The sequence below is a fragment of the Helianthus annuus genome, chromosome 3 (genome assembly GCF_002127325.2).
Source record: "Helianthus annuus cultivar XRQ/B chromosome 3, HanXRQr2.0-SUNRISE, whole genome shotgun sequence".
Lineage (NCBI taxonomy): Eukaryota > Viridiplantae > Streptophyta > Magnoliopsida > Asterales > Asteraceae > Helianthus > Helianthus annuus.
In genome coordinates this window covers 67,958,382-67,969,047 of record NC_035435.2, presented here as the reverse complement: position 1 = coordinate 67,969,047, position 10,666 = coordinate 67,958,382, and the positions used below count along the sequence as shown (strand labels likewise).

The 10,666-nt window shown below is 41.3% G+C and overlaps 1 non-coding gene across 1 annotated transcript; it reads left to right on the top strand.

Annotated features, from left to right (window-relative positions):
* The first annotated feature begins 7,883 nt into the window (after positions 1–7,883).
* On the top strand, positions 7,884–7,990 carry LOC118490810. Its single transcript, XR_004890035.1, has one exon. It is a non-coding gene; the product is annotated as a small nucleolar RNA R71 (small nucleolar RNA).
* Positions 7,991–10,666: the final 2,676 nt, after the last annotated feature.

The window sequence follows — 10,666 nt, the reverse complement described above, 5'->3', positions numbered from 1 at the left end:
ATATGATACAAACATGGTGGATACGCCGCTGGTACTTCCTAAATATAAATGCTTGTTTAATATTACATATCTTAGCGTTATCTAAATCATTTCAGTTTAGACATATTACATTTTACACAAATAACATACTCTTCACAAGACATTATTTTTACAAACAACTTATCTTATTCAACTCATTTTACTTGGTTACTCGTTTAACCTTACACTTATCTATACATATCATCTGATATTATCGTTTTTCAAAAGGTTTACAAAGCAAGACAAATTACATGGTTCATGACTGACTGTTATTAAACATTTCTTTAAACTCAAGTCATGAATCCCATTTTCACAAAACCTATGTATCTCACAGGCATTTTTATGCTGACGTACCTACTTTCACATGTGTTTTCAGGAGCTATTCCATAGGATGATGATCATGACACTAGGGCGGACCTGTGCCTTAGAGACTAAAAATGAAGATAGACTAGTTTAATTATGTTATGAACTCTTTGTTTCCTGTTTAAGACAATGTATTACGCTTGTTAAATAAATAAAATGTAACTTTGGTTTCCATGGTTATGAAACAATTAATTCTGTCCCAACACTCCCTGACGTTTCCGCCGCGGTTGCATGTTATACGCGGCCGGGGTGTGACATTGCGAAGGGCACTTACGTAAAACCTACGTAAACTTGTACTTACTACTGTCCTCGGGTTGTGAAGGGCACTTACGTAAAACCTACGTAAACTCATATTTATCACTGTCCTCGGGTAGTGAAGGGCACTTACGTAAAACATACGTAAATCTCACACGTACCACTATCCTCGGGTTGTGAAGAGCACTTACGTAAAACCTACGTAAACCTCGTACGTACTTCTGTTCTTGGTTTGGGAAGGATACTTATGGTTATAACTGGTCTAGTACATACAACATGGGAAGCCCCCACTCCTTATAGTACAGATTTGGGAAACAAGGGTACTGGGTAACGTTATGCAACAAACTTACAATTCCTGAAACGAACTCTTTAACTGAACAACCAACTGTGAACTCGCTCAACTAGTCGTTGACTCTTTGTTACATGCCTTGCAGGACGTTAGGTACTCATGGAGCTTGCATAGGGAGGCGTAGTCGTTGTGGGACATGGACAGTGGATACCATATTAAAACATTATAACTTTTTCGAACATAATGCTTATGTCGGGTTTTCATATTATGCTTCCGCTACTTAGACTATGTTTTGTTGAACACCAATTGTATTGTGATGGATTTCATAAACTACTTTAAATATATGCTATGTTCAATATGATTGGTGGCTTGATCCTGGTCAGACACGCCTCCATGCGGTGATACTCCGCTAGTGGATTTTGGGGGTGTGACACGCCAGATGTGGTCGGACTAGACATATGACTCGCGAGTGTTATGCTAAGAGTACGTTGGATGGAGTTACGCTCGAGGGATGCTACGATTGTGGTGAGCAAGGACATTTCGAGAGAGATTGTCTGAAAATGAACGGTCAGGATGCCAGGGGTAGAGCGTTTGAGCTAAACGCTGGGAAGGCACGAGATGATCTTGCTCTTGTTACCAGTATGTTTCAAATCAAAAACCAATCTATGTTCATACTTTTAATACCAAAGCTGACTTGAGTTTTGTTTCGAAAAACTTTGAACCATTTTTTGCGTTCACCAACAAGTAAGCTGAGTATAAAGTGCCCGATAGAACTAACAATTGGTAAGTTGATGGAAACTAATGAGGTCGTTCGCGGTTGTAGTATTTAATTAGGTGATCGTAGTTCTAGTGTTAGTTAATTTCCAGTGGAGCTGGGGAGCTCTGACGTAGATGCAAGGATGGATTGATTATCTAAGAACGAAGTGGGGACTATCGATTGAAGAAGCTAGATAGGATATCTCACCCTGATGACGATAAAGAGGTGGTAGTTGTTCGCGGAGATCGACCGAGTCGAGTATTGAGTGTTGATAGTTGAGAGTCGTCAGTGTTTTGAGGATGCTCAGGTGGTTGCAAAAGGGGCTATCCTGCATTCTTAGTTAACGTGGTGGATACGAAAGCCGAATGTAGGAATACCGGAGAGATTCCTATTGTTCGCAATTATCCAGAAGTTTTCCCTAAAAAGACTTACCTGGATTTCCCCCTGCAAGACAGATCGAATTTCGGATCGATCTAGCACCCGGTTCTACACCCGTTTGCAAAATCTCCTTATAGATTAAGCACCGTTTGAGAATGATAGAAATGTCAAGTCAGTTTCAAGAGCTACTGGACAAGGGTTTCATTCGATCAAGCTTTTCGATTTGAGGTGCATCTATTTTGTTGTAAGGAAGAAGGATGGATCCTTCAGGATGTGAGAGGATTTCAGAGAGCTGAACAAGTTGACTATCAAGAATTGGTACCCTTTACCAAGGATTGACAATTTGTTCGATCAAGCCATGGGGATTCAGCTGCTACACGTAGATCGACCTACAATTGGGATATTGTCAGTTGAAGGTTGCTGACAAAGATATGCTGAGGACTACTTTTTGAACACAATATGGCTATTACGAGTTATTAGTCATGCCTTTTGACTAAATTAATGTGCCATTTATATTCATGGATCTCGTGAACAGGGTATGGAAACCCTAATCAGATAAATTCGTGATAATACTCGTCGACGAAATACTTGTTTTCACGCGAGCCAAGGAAACTCAAGAGAAACATTGAGGTTGACTATAGAGTTGTTAAGGAATAAGGAAGGTATGCATATAGATCCATCTAAGATTGGAGCAATCAAATGATGAGGAGTGCTGATGTGCGTGAAGTGTGTTATATTTTTTATATATATTTTAAGCCCTTTTACACTTTTAGCCAAGTTTTAAATTTATAAAACACGATATTTACTAACACTAAACACACATATGGGCAAGTGCACCCATCGTGGACGTAGTATAGTGTTGGTAAGATACCGAGGTCGTCCAAGGACACAAGAGCTTTTAGTACCGGTTTATCCTCAACGTCTAATCAAATCAAAAAGTTAGAAAAAAGGTTTTTAAACTAGAAAAATAAAAACTAACTAAATGCTGAAAATAAAAATAAAATAAAAACAGATAGACAGGATGAATCACTTGGATCCGACTCGTGTATTAGTATAACCTTTGATTATTTTCGCACTTTTGCACTTGTTTAAGAGATTATCTTAGTTATTGTAGTAGGCCCCTCTTTTGAAGGCGACGTTACCCTCAACCCAGTAGTTTGAGTCAGCAAGGATACAATCCTAAAGGGTTGGATTATTGGAAGATAATGAATTAAGTTATTAATGCAAATTGTGGTAGGCCCCGCTTTTAGCGGTGACGTTACCCTCGGCTAAGTAGTCTGAGTCAGCAGGGATACAGTCCTAAATAGCCGGGTTATAGTATTAATAGTAGTTAACTTATGAGGGGGTCAAAGATTTTCGATCCCCGCCATCCAATACCTATGGGCATTGAAGGAGATCCTACTAAATTTGACCCAGGTCCCTTGCAGGACCTCTAAACGCTCAACAAGGGCAAGACCCTTACCAAACCGTTCCCTTAACCCCCGACCAGGTAGCCAACATACCTCCATATAGACCGTGGAGATATGAATGGTGAAAATCTTTTATTTTATATAGACAGTAAAATAATGCCAAGACACCACAGACAAACGATAAGGAAAGATCACTTTCAACATAAGCAACTAGTTATTAAAGTCATTATACAAAACCAAATAAAAAGTGCAAAAGATTAAAAATAAAAAGTATTATACTAAATACTTGTCTTCACCAAGTGATGTAAGAGACTTAGGCAAACATGGCCTTGATTGTCAAGAACTCTTACGATCAATCTTGGATCCCGAGACGACTCACACACTCTACGATGGACAATGGATGATGGTGGTGGATGATGGTGTTATGGTGGTGGTGGGTGGTGGATGAAGTGTGAGAGAGGTGGTGTGCTAAGGGATGAGTTGGAATGAAACCAAGCACTCCTATTTATAGGCTGAACAGAAGGCTGGGCACGGCCCCGTGTCCGCTGGACACGGCCCCGTGCCCGTCTGACACTCTCTCTCTTCATTAATTGTAATTCGCAATTACAATTAATGCGTCTGCTGTACTTTCGCCAGCCCCCGTGCTCACTGGACACGGCCCCGTGGTGGGCAATAGAAGCTTCTACAGGTTTGTCTTTTCTGCTGCTTCTTGGGCACGGCCCCGTGCTAGCTGAGCACGGGGCGTGTTCAGGCTTCAGTTTTTTCTCTTCTTTGCTTGGGAGGATGCCGTTGAGGGTTCGGGCAGTCTACTTTTGTTCCTTTTCTTGTATTTATGTTAGAATTAGCTGTCTTTTTGCTTCTTTTGTGAATTTGAGCTCATTTAATCCTGAAAATACAAAAGGAAGACAAAAACACTCTTTTTCCAACATTAGTACTTAAAAAGGGTTAGTTTTATGCCTCATTTGATGTAATTTATATGTTGCATTTTACACACATCAAATACCCCCACACTTGAACTTTTGCTTGTCCTCAAGCAAAACTCTTTAAATGTGGCTTACACTCCCAAATGGAATGGGTAGAAGAGAAGGTTTTTGGCTTGTCATAGAGTGTCGGGAATCCAAGATCTTTTTGGGTTTATTTTTATTTATTTACAATCCTATTCGTTATGATTTATTTAGAACGTTTCATAAGATAAATTACTTATTCGGGCGTAACATGCCTTTTTTTTAAAATTTCATTTATATACAAGTTCACATACCTTACGGGAGAAATCACTCAACACTCGGCCGAAGGTGTATTTTTTTAGTGAATCACTCTAGAGCGGCATGGAACTTACGCCTACCATAGGCTTGCCAAGCAATCAATCCTCCTCCTTTTTAACTTTATACCTTTGTAAATATCAAGAGGACTTTTTGGGTGAAGGGTTAGGCTTGGGCTAAAGGTGGGTGGTTGGGTTAGTGGTTAGTAAAAGGGCGAAAAGCGTAAAAAGCGTCGGTTTTCGTAAAACGCTTTGTTTTTAGTGACTTTTTATTTTGAAGTATTTCTCCAAACAAACTTTTGTTTGCATAGCTTTGTTTGTTTTGGACTTCATCATTTTTTTAAGGTGTCACACAAAAGAACGAGCTTGCGAAAAAACCGAGCTTGTTACTAAAATAAAGGGTAAAAATAAAAAGGGTTTTTGGTGGGTAAAAAGGGTTTAGGGTAAAGAAACGAAAGGTTTAGGCTCAAAGGGGTTAACTAGGGGGATTTTGGGTAGGTGGTAAAAAAAATTGAAAAATAATGGTGTGGAAAGAAAAATGGTTAGTCCTAATGCCTCCATCATTTACTTACTTGGGTTTAAGTTGGTAAGGACCGGGAATGAATCGTCGTGGCAAGTTCTAGAGTTGTAAGAACCAAGCGGCTATTCACACAAGAAATGAAAAATGAGCATTTAGTCTAAGGATGTAAATTTGTATGCTCAATAAAGGCTCAAAACTCACTTTTGTGGGAATGGGTTTTTAATGTGATCAAGTATATATAATCAAATTTTAATTAGACTTGTTATGTTGTTTCATAATTTTCTTATGTTGGTTCTTGTTATCACGACGCTCTCGGTTGTAAAATTTGTAAAAATATAACCTTATTAATCTTAGGATTCCTAACTTAAACTTTAGACAAGTAAAAAAAATGAAAGTTTTTGAAAAAAATTTGGGGTGTTTAGCGGTTCCAATAGAGTTTTGTGTAAGGCTTGTTGTTAGGACTTGCAAAATTTCAAGGTGTTAGCTTCCCCCCCCCCCCCACACTTAAATTACACATTGTCCTCAATGTGTCCCAAAAATAAATTTTTAGGTTGATTGGATGTGTAATGTGGTGTTAAAAAGCAAAGATTTATGTTACTGGCAGTCTGGACACGGCCCCGTGGTGACCGGACACGGCCTCGTGTTCAGGTGCCAGTAACAAAAATTAAAGAAATGAGACAGAAGCCTGGACACGGGGGCGTGTCTGGTGAACACGGCCCGTGTCCAGTTACCTGAACTGGGCGTTTTTCTGCAGGTGGCTCAGCACGGGGCCGTGGTGGTTGAGCACGGCCCGTGTTGAGCTTTCTGTAATGGAGATTTGTGTCGGGTCGCTTCGTTCTTTGTGCATGGGGCCATTTTTCTCGTTCCCTTTTTTCATCCCCGCGAGTGTGTTTTATTTCTGCAAATTAAAACTAAAAGATTAAACTAAACTAAGGATAGTTCCGCGGAATGCCTCCGTGGTGCGCCACGTTGATAAGGGTCCTTGGCTAGACCCAATGTGAGGTTATATATTTTCTGAGTGGGATGCTTGGCGTCCCATGTTACACCGTCGGAGAGCAGCATCCAAACTCGAATCAATAACCTTCATGTAGTTGACCGGGTCGTCGTCCTCTATTCTCTTCCCAACTCCGAATTTTACTTCATCATCCCCATACCTCAAGGTGAGTGTTCCGTCATTCATATCTACCACCGCTTGTGCGGTGGCAAGAAATGGTCTCCCTAGTATGAGGGGGACCTCGGTTTCTTCCTCCATATCGAGTATGACAAAGTCGGCTGGGTAGACGAATTTGCTTACCTTTACCAAGACATTTTCAATGACACCTTGCGGGAATTTGACGGATCGATCAGCAAGTTGTATGCTCATTTTTGTGGGACTCGTTGTTCCTAGGCCAAGTCTTTTAAACATTGATGAGGGCATGAGGTTAATGCTAGCCCCAAGGTCGGCTAGTGCATTACGAACGGGGGATTCCCCGATTGAGCAGGGAATCGTGAAGCTTCCGGGATCGATTTTCTTTTGGGGAAGTTTATTGAGTACGAGTGCAGAGTATTCTTCGCCTAATTTAACTAATTGCAAAGTTTCAATTTTCTTTTTATGAGTGAGGAAGTCCCTCATGAACTTAGAGTATTTGGGCATTTGGGTTAGGACATCAATAAAAGGAATATTGACACGCAATTGCTTTAGTAGACTTTCGAACTTCGCGAATTGCTCATTGGTCTTTTGACGAATTAACCTACCGGGGTACGGAACTCGAGGAGCCTTGGTAGGCTCTGGTGACGGAGGGGAGTTCTTCTCCTGCAGAGGTGGGGGTACCGTTTCTTCTGTCGGTGGTGGCGCTTCTGCAGGCCCCACGGTGCGGTTTCGTAGCGTGATGATATGAACTTGCGCTTTTGGGTTTGTTTCGGTATTGCTAGGTAATGCGCCTTGTGGTCTCTCGGCAAAATTTTGAACTATTTGATTTAATTGTTTTTCTATGTTTTGAATACTAGCTTGTTGATTTCTAAAATTTGATTCTAATTGTAGAAATCTTTCCGAGTTTTTCTTTTCAGTGTCGGAGATGAGGCGAGATACAGTATCTTCAAGCCTTTCTCGTCCACTTTGTTGTTGAGTGAAATTTTGTGACTCATTTCTTGGTTGTTGAAAGTTTGTTCGTTGGGTTTGTTGGTTACTAATGTTGCCGGGTTCTCTCCAACCAAGGTTTGGGTGGTTTCGCCATCCTTGGTTGTAAGTGCCCGTTGGAGGACCCGACGGCCAAGGTCTATTATCAATGTAGCTTACCGATTCCTGTTGATCGTCTGTTTCTTTCATACAACTCCAATTTTCATGTGGCCCACCACACCCTTCACAAGCCATAACCGAGACTGTTTTTGTCATTTCTAACTTTTTTATTTTTGAAGAAAGGGCCTTGATTTGGGCTTGTAAAGAAGTGTTTTCATCGACCTTATGGGCGCCCAGGGCAATAGATTTATTGCCTCGGGGGGTGTGCCATTGAAAATTGGTTTGAGCAATTTCCTCAATTTGGTTATATATTTCATGCGGGCGTCGATTACCTAAAAGTCCCCCGGAGCTAGAATCAAGTGTCTGCCTTGTGTGTGGCAACAGTCCATTATAGAAAGTGGATACTTGTTGCCATATCGCAAGGCCATGATGTGGACACTTGCGTAATAACTCCTTGAACCTTTCCCAAGTTTCATATAAGGATTCCCCGTCCTCTTGTGAATATGTATTAATTTCAGTCATTAATTTAGCCGTTTTAGCGGGAGGGAAATACTTATATAGAAATTTTTGGGCTAGTTCATCCCAGGTATTTACCGATCTAGCTGGGAGGGCGTTGAGCCAAGTTTCGCTCGGTCTTTTAGTGAGAAAGGAAACATTCGGAGGCAGATGGCGTCGTTTGATGCTCCATTGATCCGAAAGGTATCACATATTTCTAAGAAATTAGTAATATGTAGATGGGGATCCTCGCCCGCAAGCCCATGGAAGGTTGCGGAGTTTTGGAGCATTTGTATCAAATGCGGCCGAAGTTCGAAGTTATTAGCTTCAACATTCGGAGCATTGATAGCGGCGCCTAGGTTACCTACGGTGGGTCGTAGATAATCCATGAGGGTACGTTGGTCCGCCATTGGAGGTGGATCACCCGAAACTTTCTCTTGGTTTTTAGCTTTTAATCTTTTTCTGAGAAAGCGTTCGGGTTCTTCTAGAGGTTCTTTTATGTCCTTATTAGAACTGGAGCTCATACACTATGTAGGATTGGCGTCTGGTTCCAAGTCCTGCAATAAAAACAGAAAAGAAGGCTGGTCAGAAGGTTCACCACGGCCCCGTGTTCAGCGAACACGGCCCGTGGCCGGAGTTACAGTGATTGTTTTCCAGATCCCAGTTACTGGAAGTTGGACACGGCCCCGTGTTGCACCGACACGGCCCCGTGGTCAGCCTTCTGTAACTTGGAAAACTAAAAACTGCCAGTAACAATGCTGGGCACGGCCCGTGTCCGACCAGGCACGGCCCGTGCTGAGCTCTGCAGAAGCTGAAAAATTATGAAAAATCCTAAAAATTTAAAAGAAAAAATAAAAATATGATTAGGCCGTTGATTCCTAACTTTCTTAAAATCCTTGTGTCCCCGGCAGCGGCGCCAAAAACTTGATATGCGTGAAGTGTGTTATATTTTTTATATATATTTTAAGCCCTTTTACACTTTTAGCCAAGTTTTAAATTTATAAAACACGATATTTACTAACACTAAACACACATATGGGCAAGTGCACCCATCGTGGACGTAGTATAGTGTTGGTAAGATACCGAGGTCGTCCAAGGACACAAGAGTTTTTAGTACCGGTTTATCCTCAACGTCTAATCAAATCAAAAAGTTAGAAAAAAGGTTTTTAAACTAGAAAAATAAAAACTAACTAAATGCTGAAAATAAAAATAAAATAAAAACAGATAGACAAGATGAATCACTTGGATCCGACTCGTGTATTAGTATAACCTTTGTTTATTTTCGCACTTTTGCACTTGTTTAAGAGATTATCTTAGTTATTGTAGTAGGCCCCTCTTTTGAAGGCGACGTTACCCTCAACCCAGTAGTTTGAGTCAGCAAGGATACAATCCTAAAGGGTTGGATTATTGGAAGATAATGAATTAAGTTATTAATGCAAATTGTGGTAGGCCCCGCTTTTGGCGGTGACGTTACCCTCGGCTAAGTAGTCTGAGTCAGCAGGGATACAGTCCTAAATAGCCGGGTTATAGTATTAATAGTAGTTAACTTATGAGGGGGTCAAAGAGTTTGGATCCCCGCCATCCAATACCTATGGGCATTGAAGGAGATCCTACTAAATTTGACCCAGGTCCCTTTGCAGGACCTCTAAACGCTGAACAAGGGCAAGACCCTTACCAAACCGTTCCCTTAACCCCCGACCAGGTAGCCAACATACCTCCATATAGACCGTGGAGATATGAATGGTGAAAATCTTTTATTTTATATAGACAGTAAAATAATGCCAAGACACCACGGACAAACGATAAGGAAAGATCACCTTCAACATAAGCAACTAGTTATTAAAGTCATTAATACAAAACCAAATAAAAAGTGCAAAAGATTAAAAATAAAAAGTATTATACTAAACACTTGTCTTCACCAAGTGATGTAAGAGACTTAGGCAAACATGGCCTTGATTGTCAAGAACTCTTACGATCAATCTTGGATCCCGAGACGACTCACACACTCTACGATGGACAATGGATGATGGTGGTGGATGATGGTGTTATGGTGGTGGTGGGTGGTGGATGAAGTGTGAGAGAGGTGGTGTGCCAAGGGATGAGTTGGAATGAAACCAAGCACTCCTATTTATAGGCTGAACAGAAGGCTGGGCACGGCCCCGTGTCCGCTGGACACGGACCCGTGCCCGTCTGACACTCTCTCTCTTCATTAATTGTAATTCGCAATTACAATTAATGCGCCTGCTGTACTTTCGCCACGCCCCCGTGCTCACTAGACACGGCCCCGTGGTGGGCAATAGAAGCTTCTACAGGTTTGTCTTTTCTGGTGCTTCTTGGGCACGGCCCCGTGCTGGCTGAGCACGGGGCGTGTTCAGGCTTCAGTTTTCTCTTCTTTGCTTGGGAGGATGCCGTTGAGGGTTCGGGCAGTCTACTTTTGTTCCTTTTCTTGTATTTATGTTAGAATTAGCTGTCTTTTTGCTTCTTTTGTGAATTTGAGCTCATTTAATCCTGAAAATACAAAAGGAAGACAAAAACACTCTTTTTCCAACATTAGTACTTAAAAAGGGTTAGTTTTATGCCTCATTTGATGTAATTTATATGTTGCATTTTATACACATCAAGTGCCAAAGACCCCGTCGGGAGTGCGATGATCCCTATAACTAGCTAGGTGCTACCGGAGATTTATTAAGAATTTCTCTAAATTAGTGC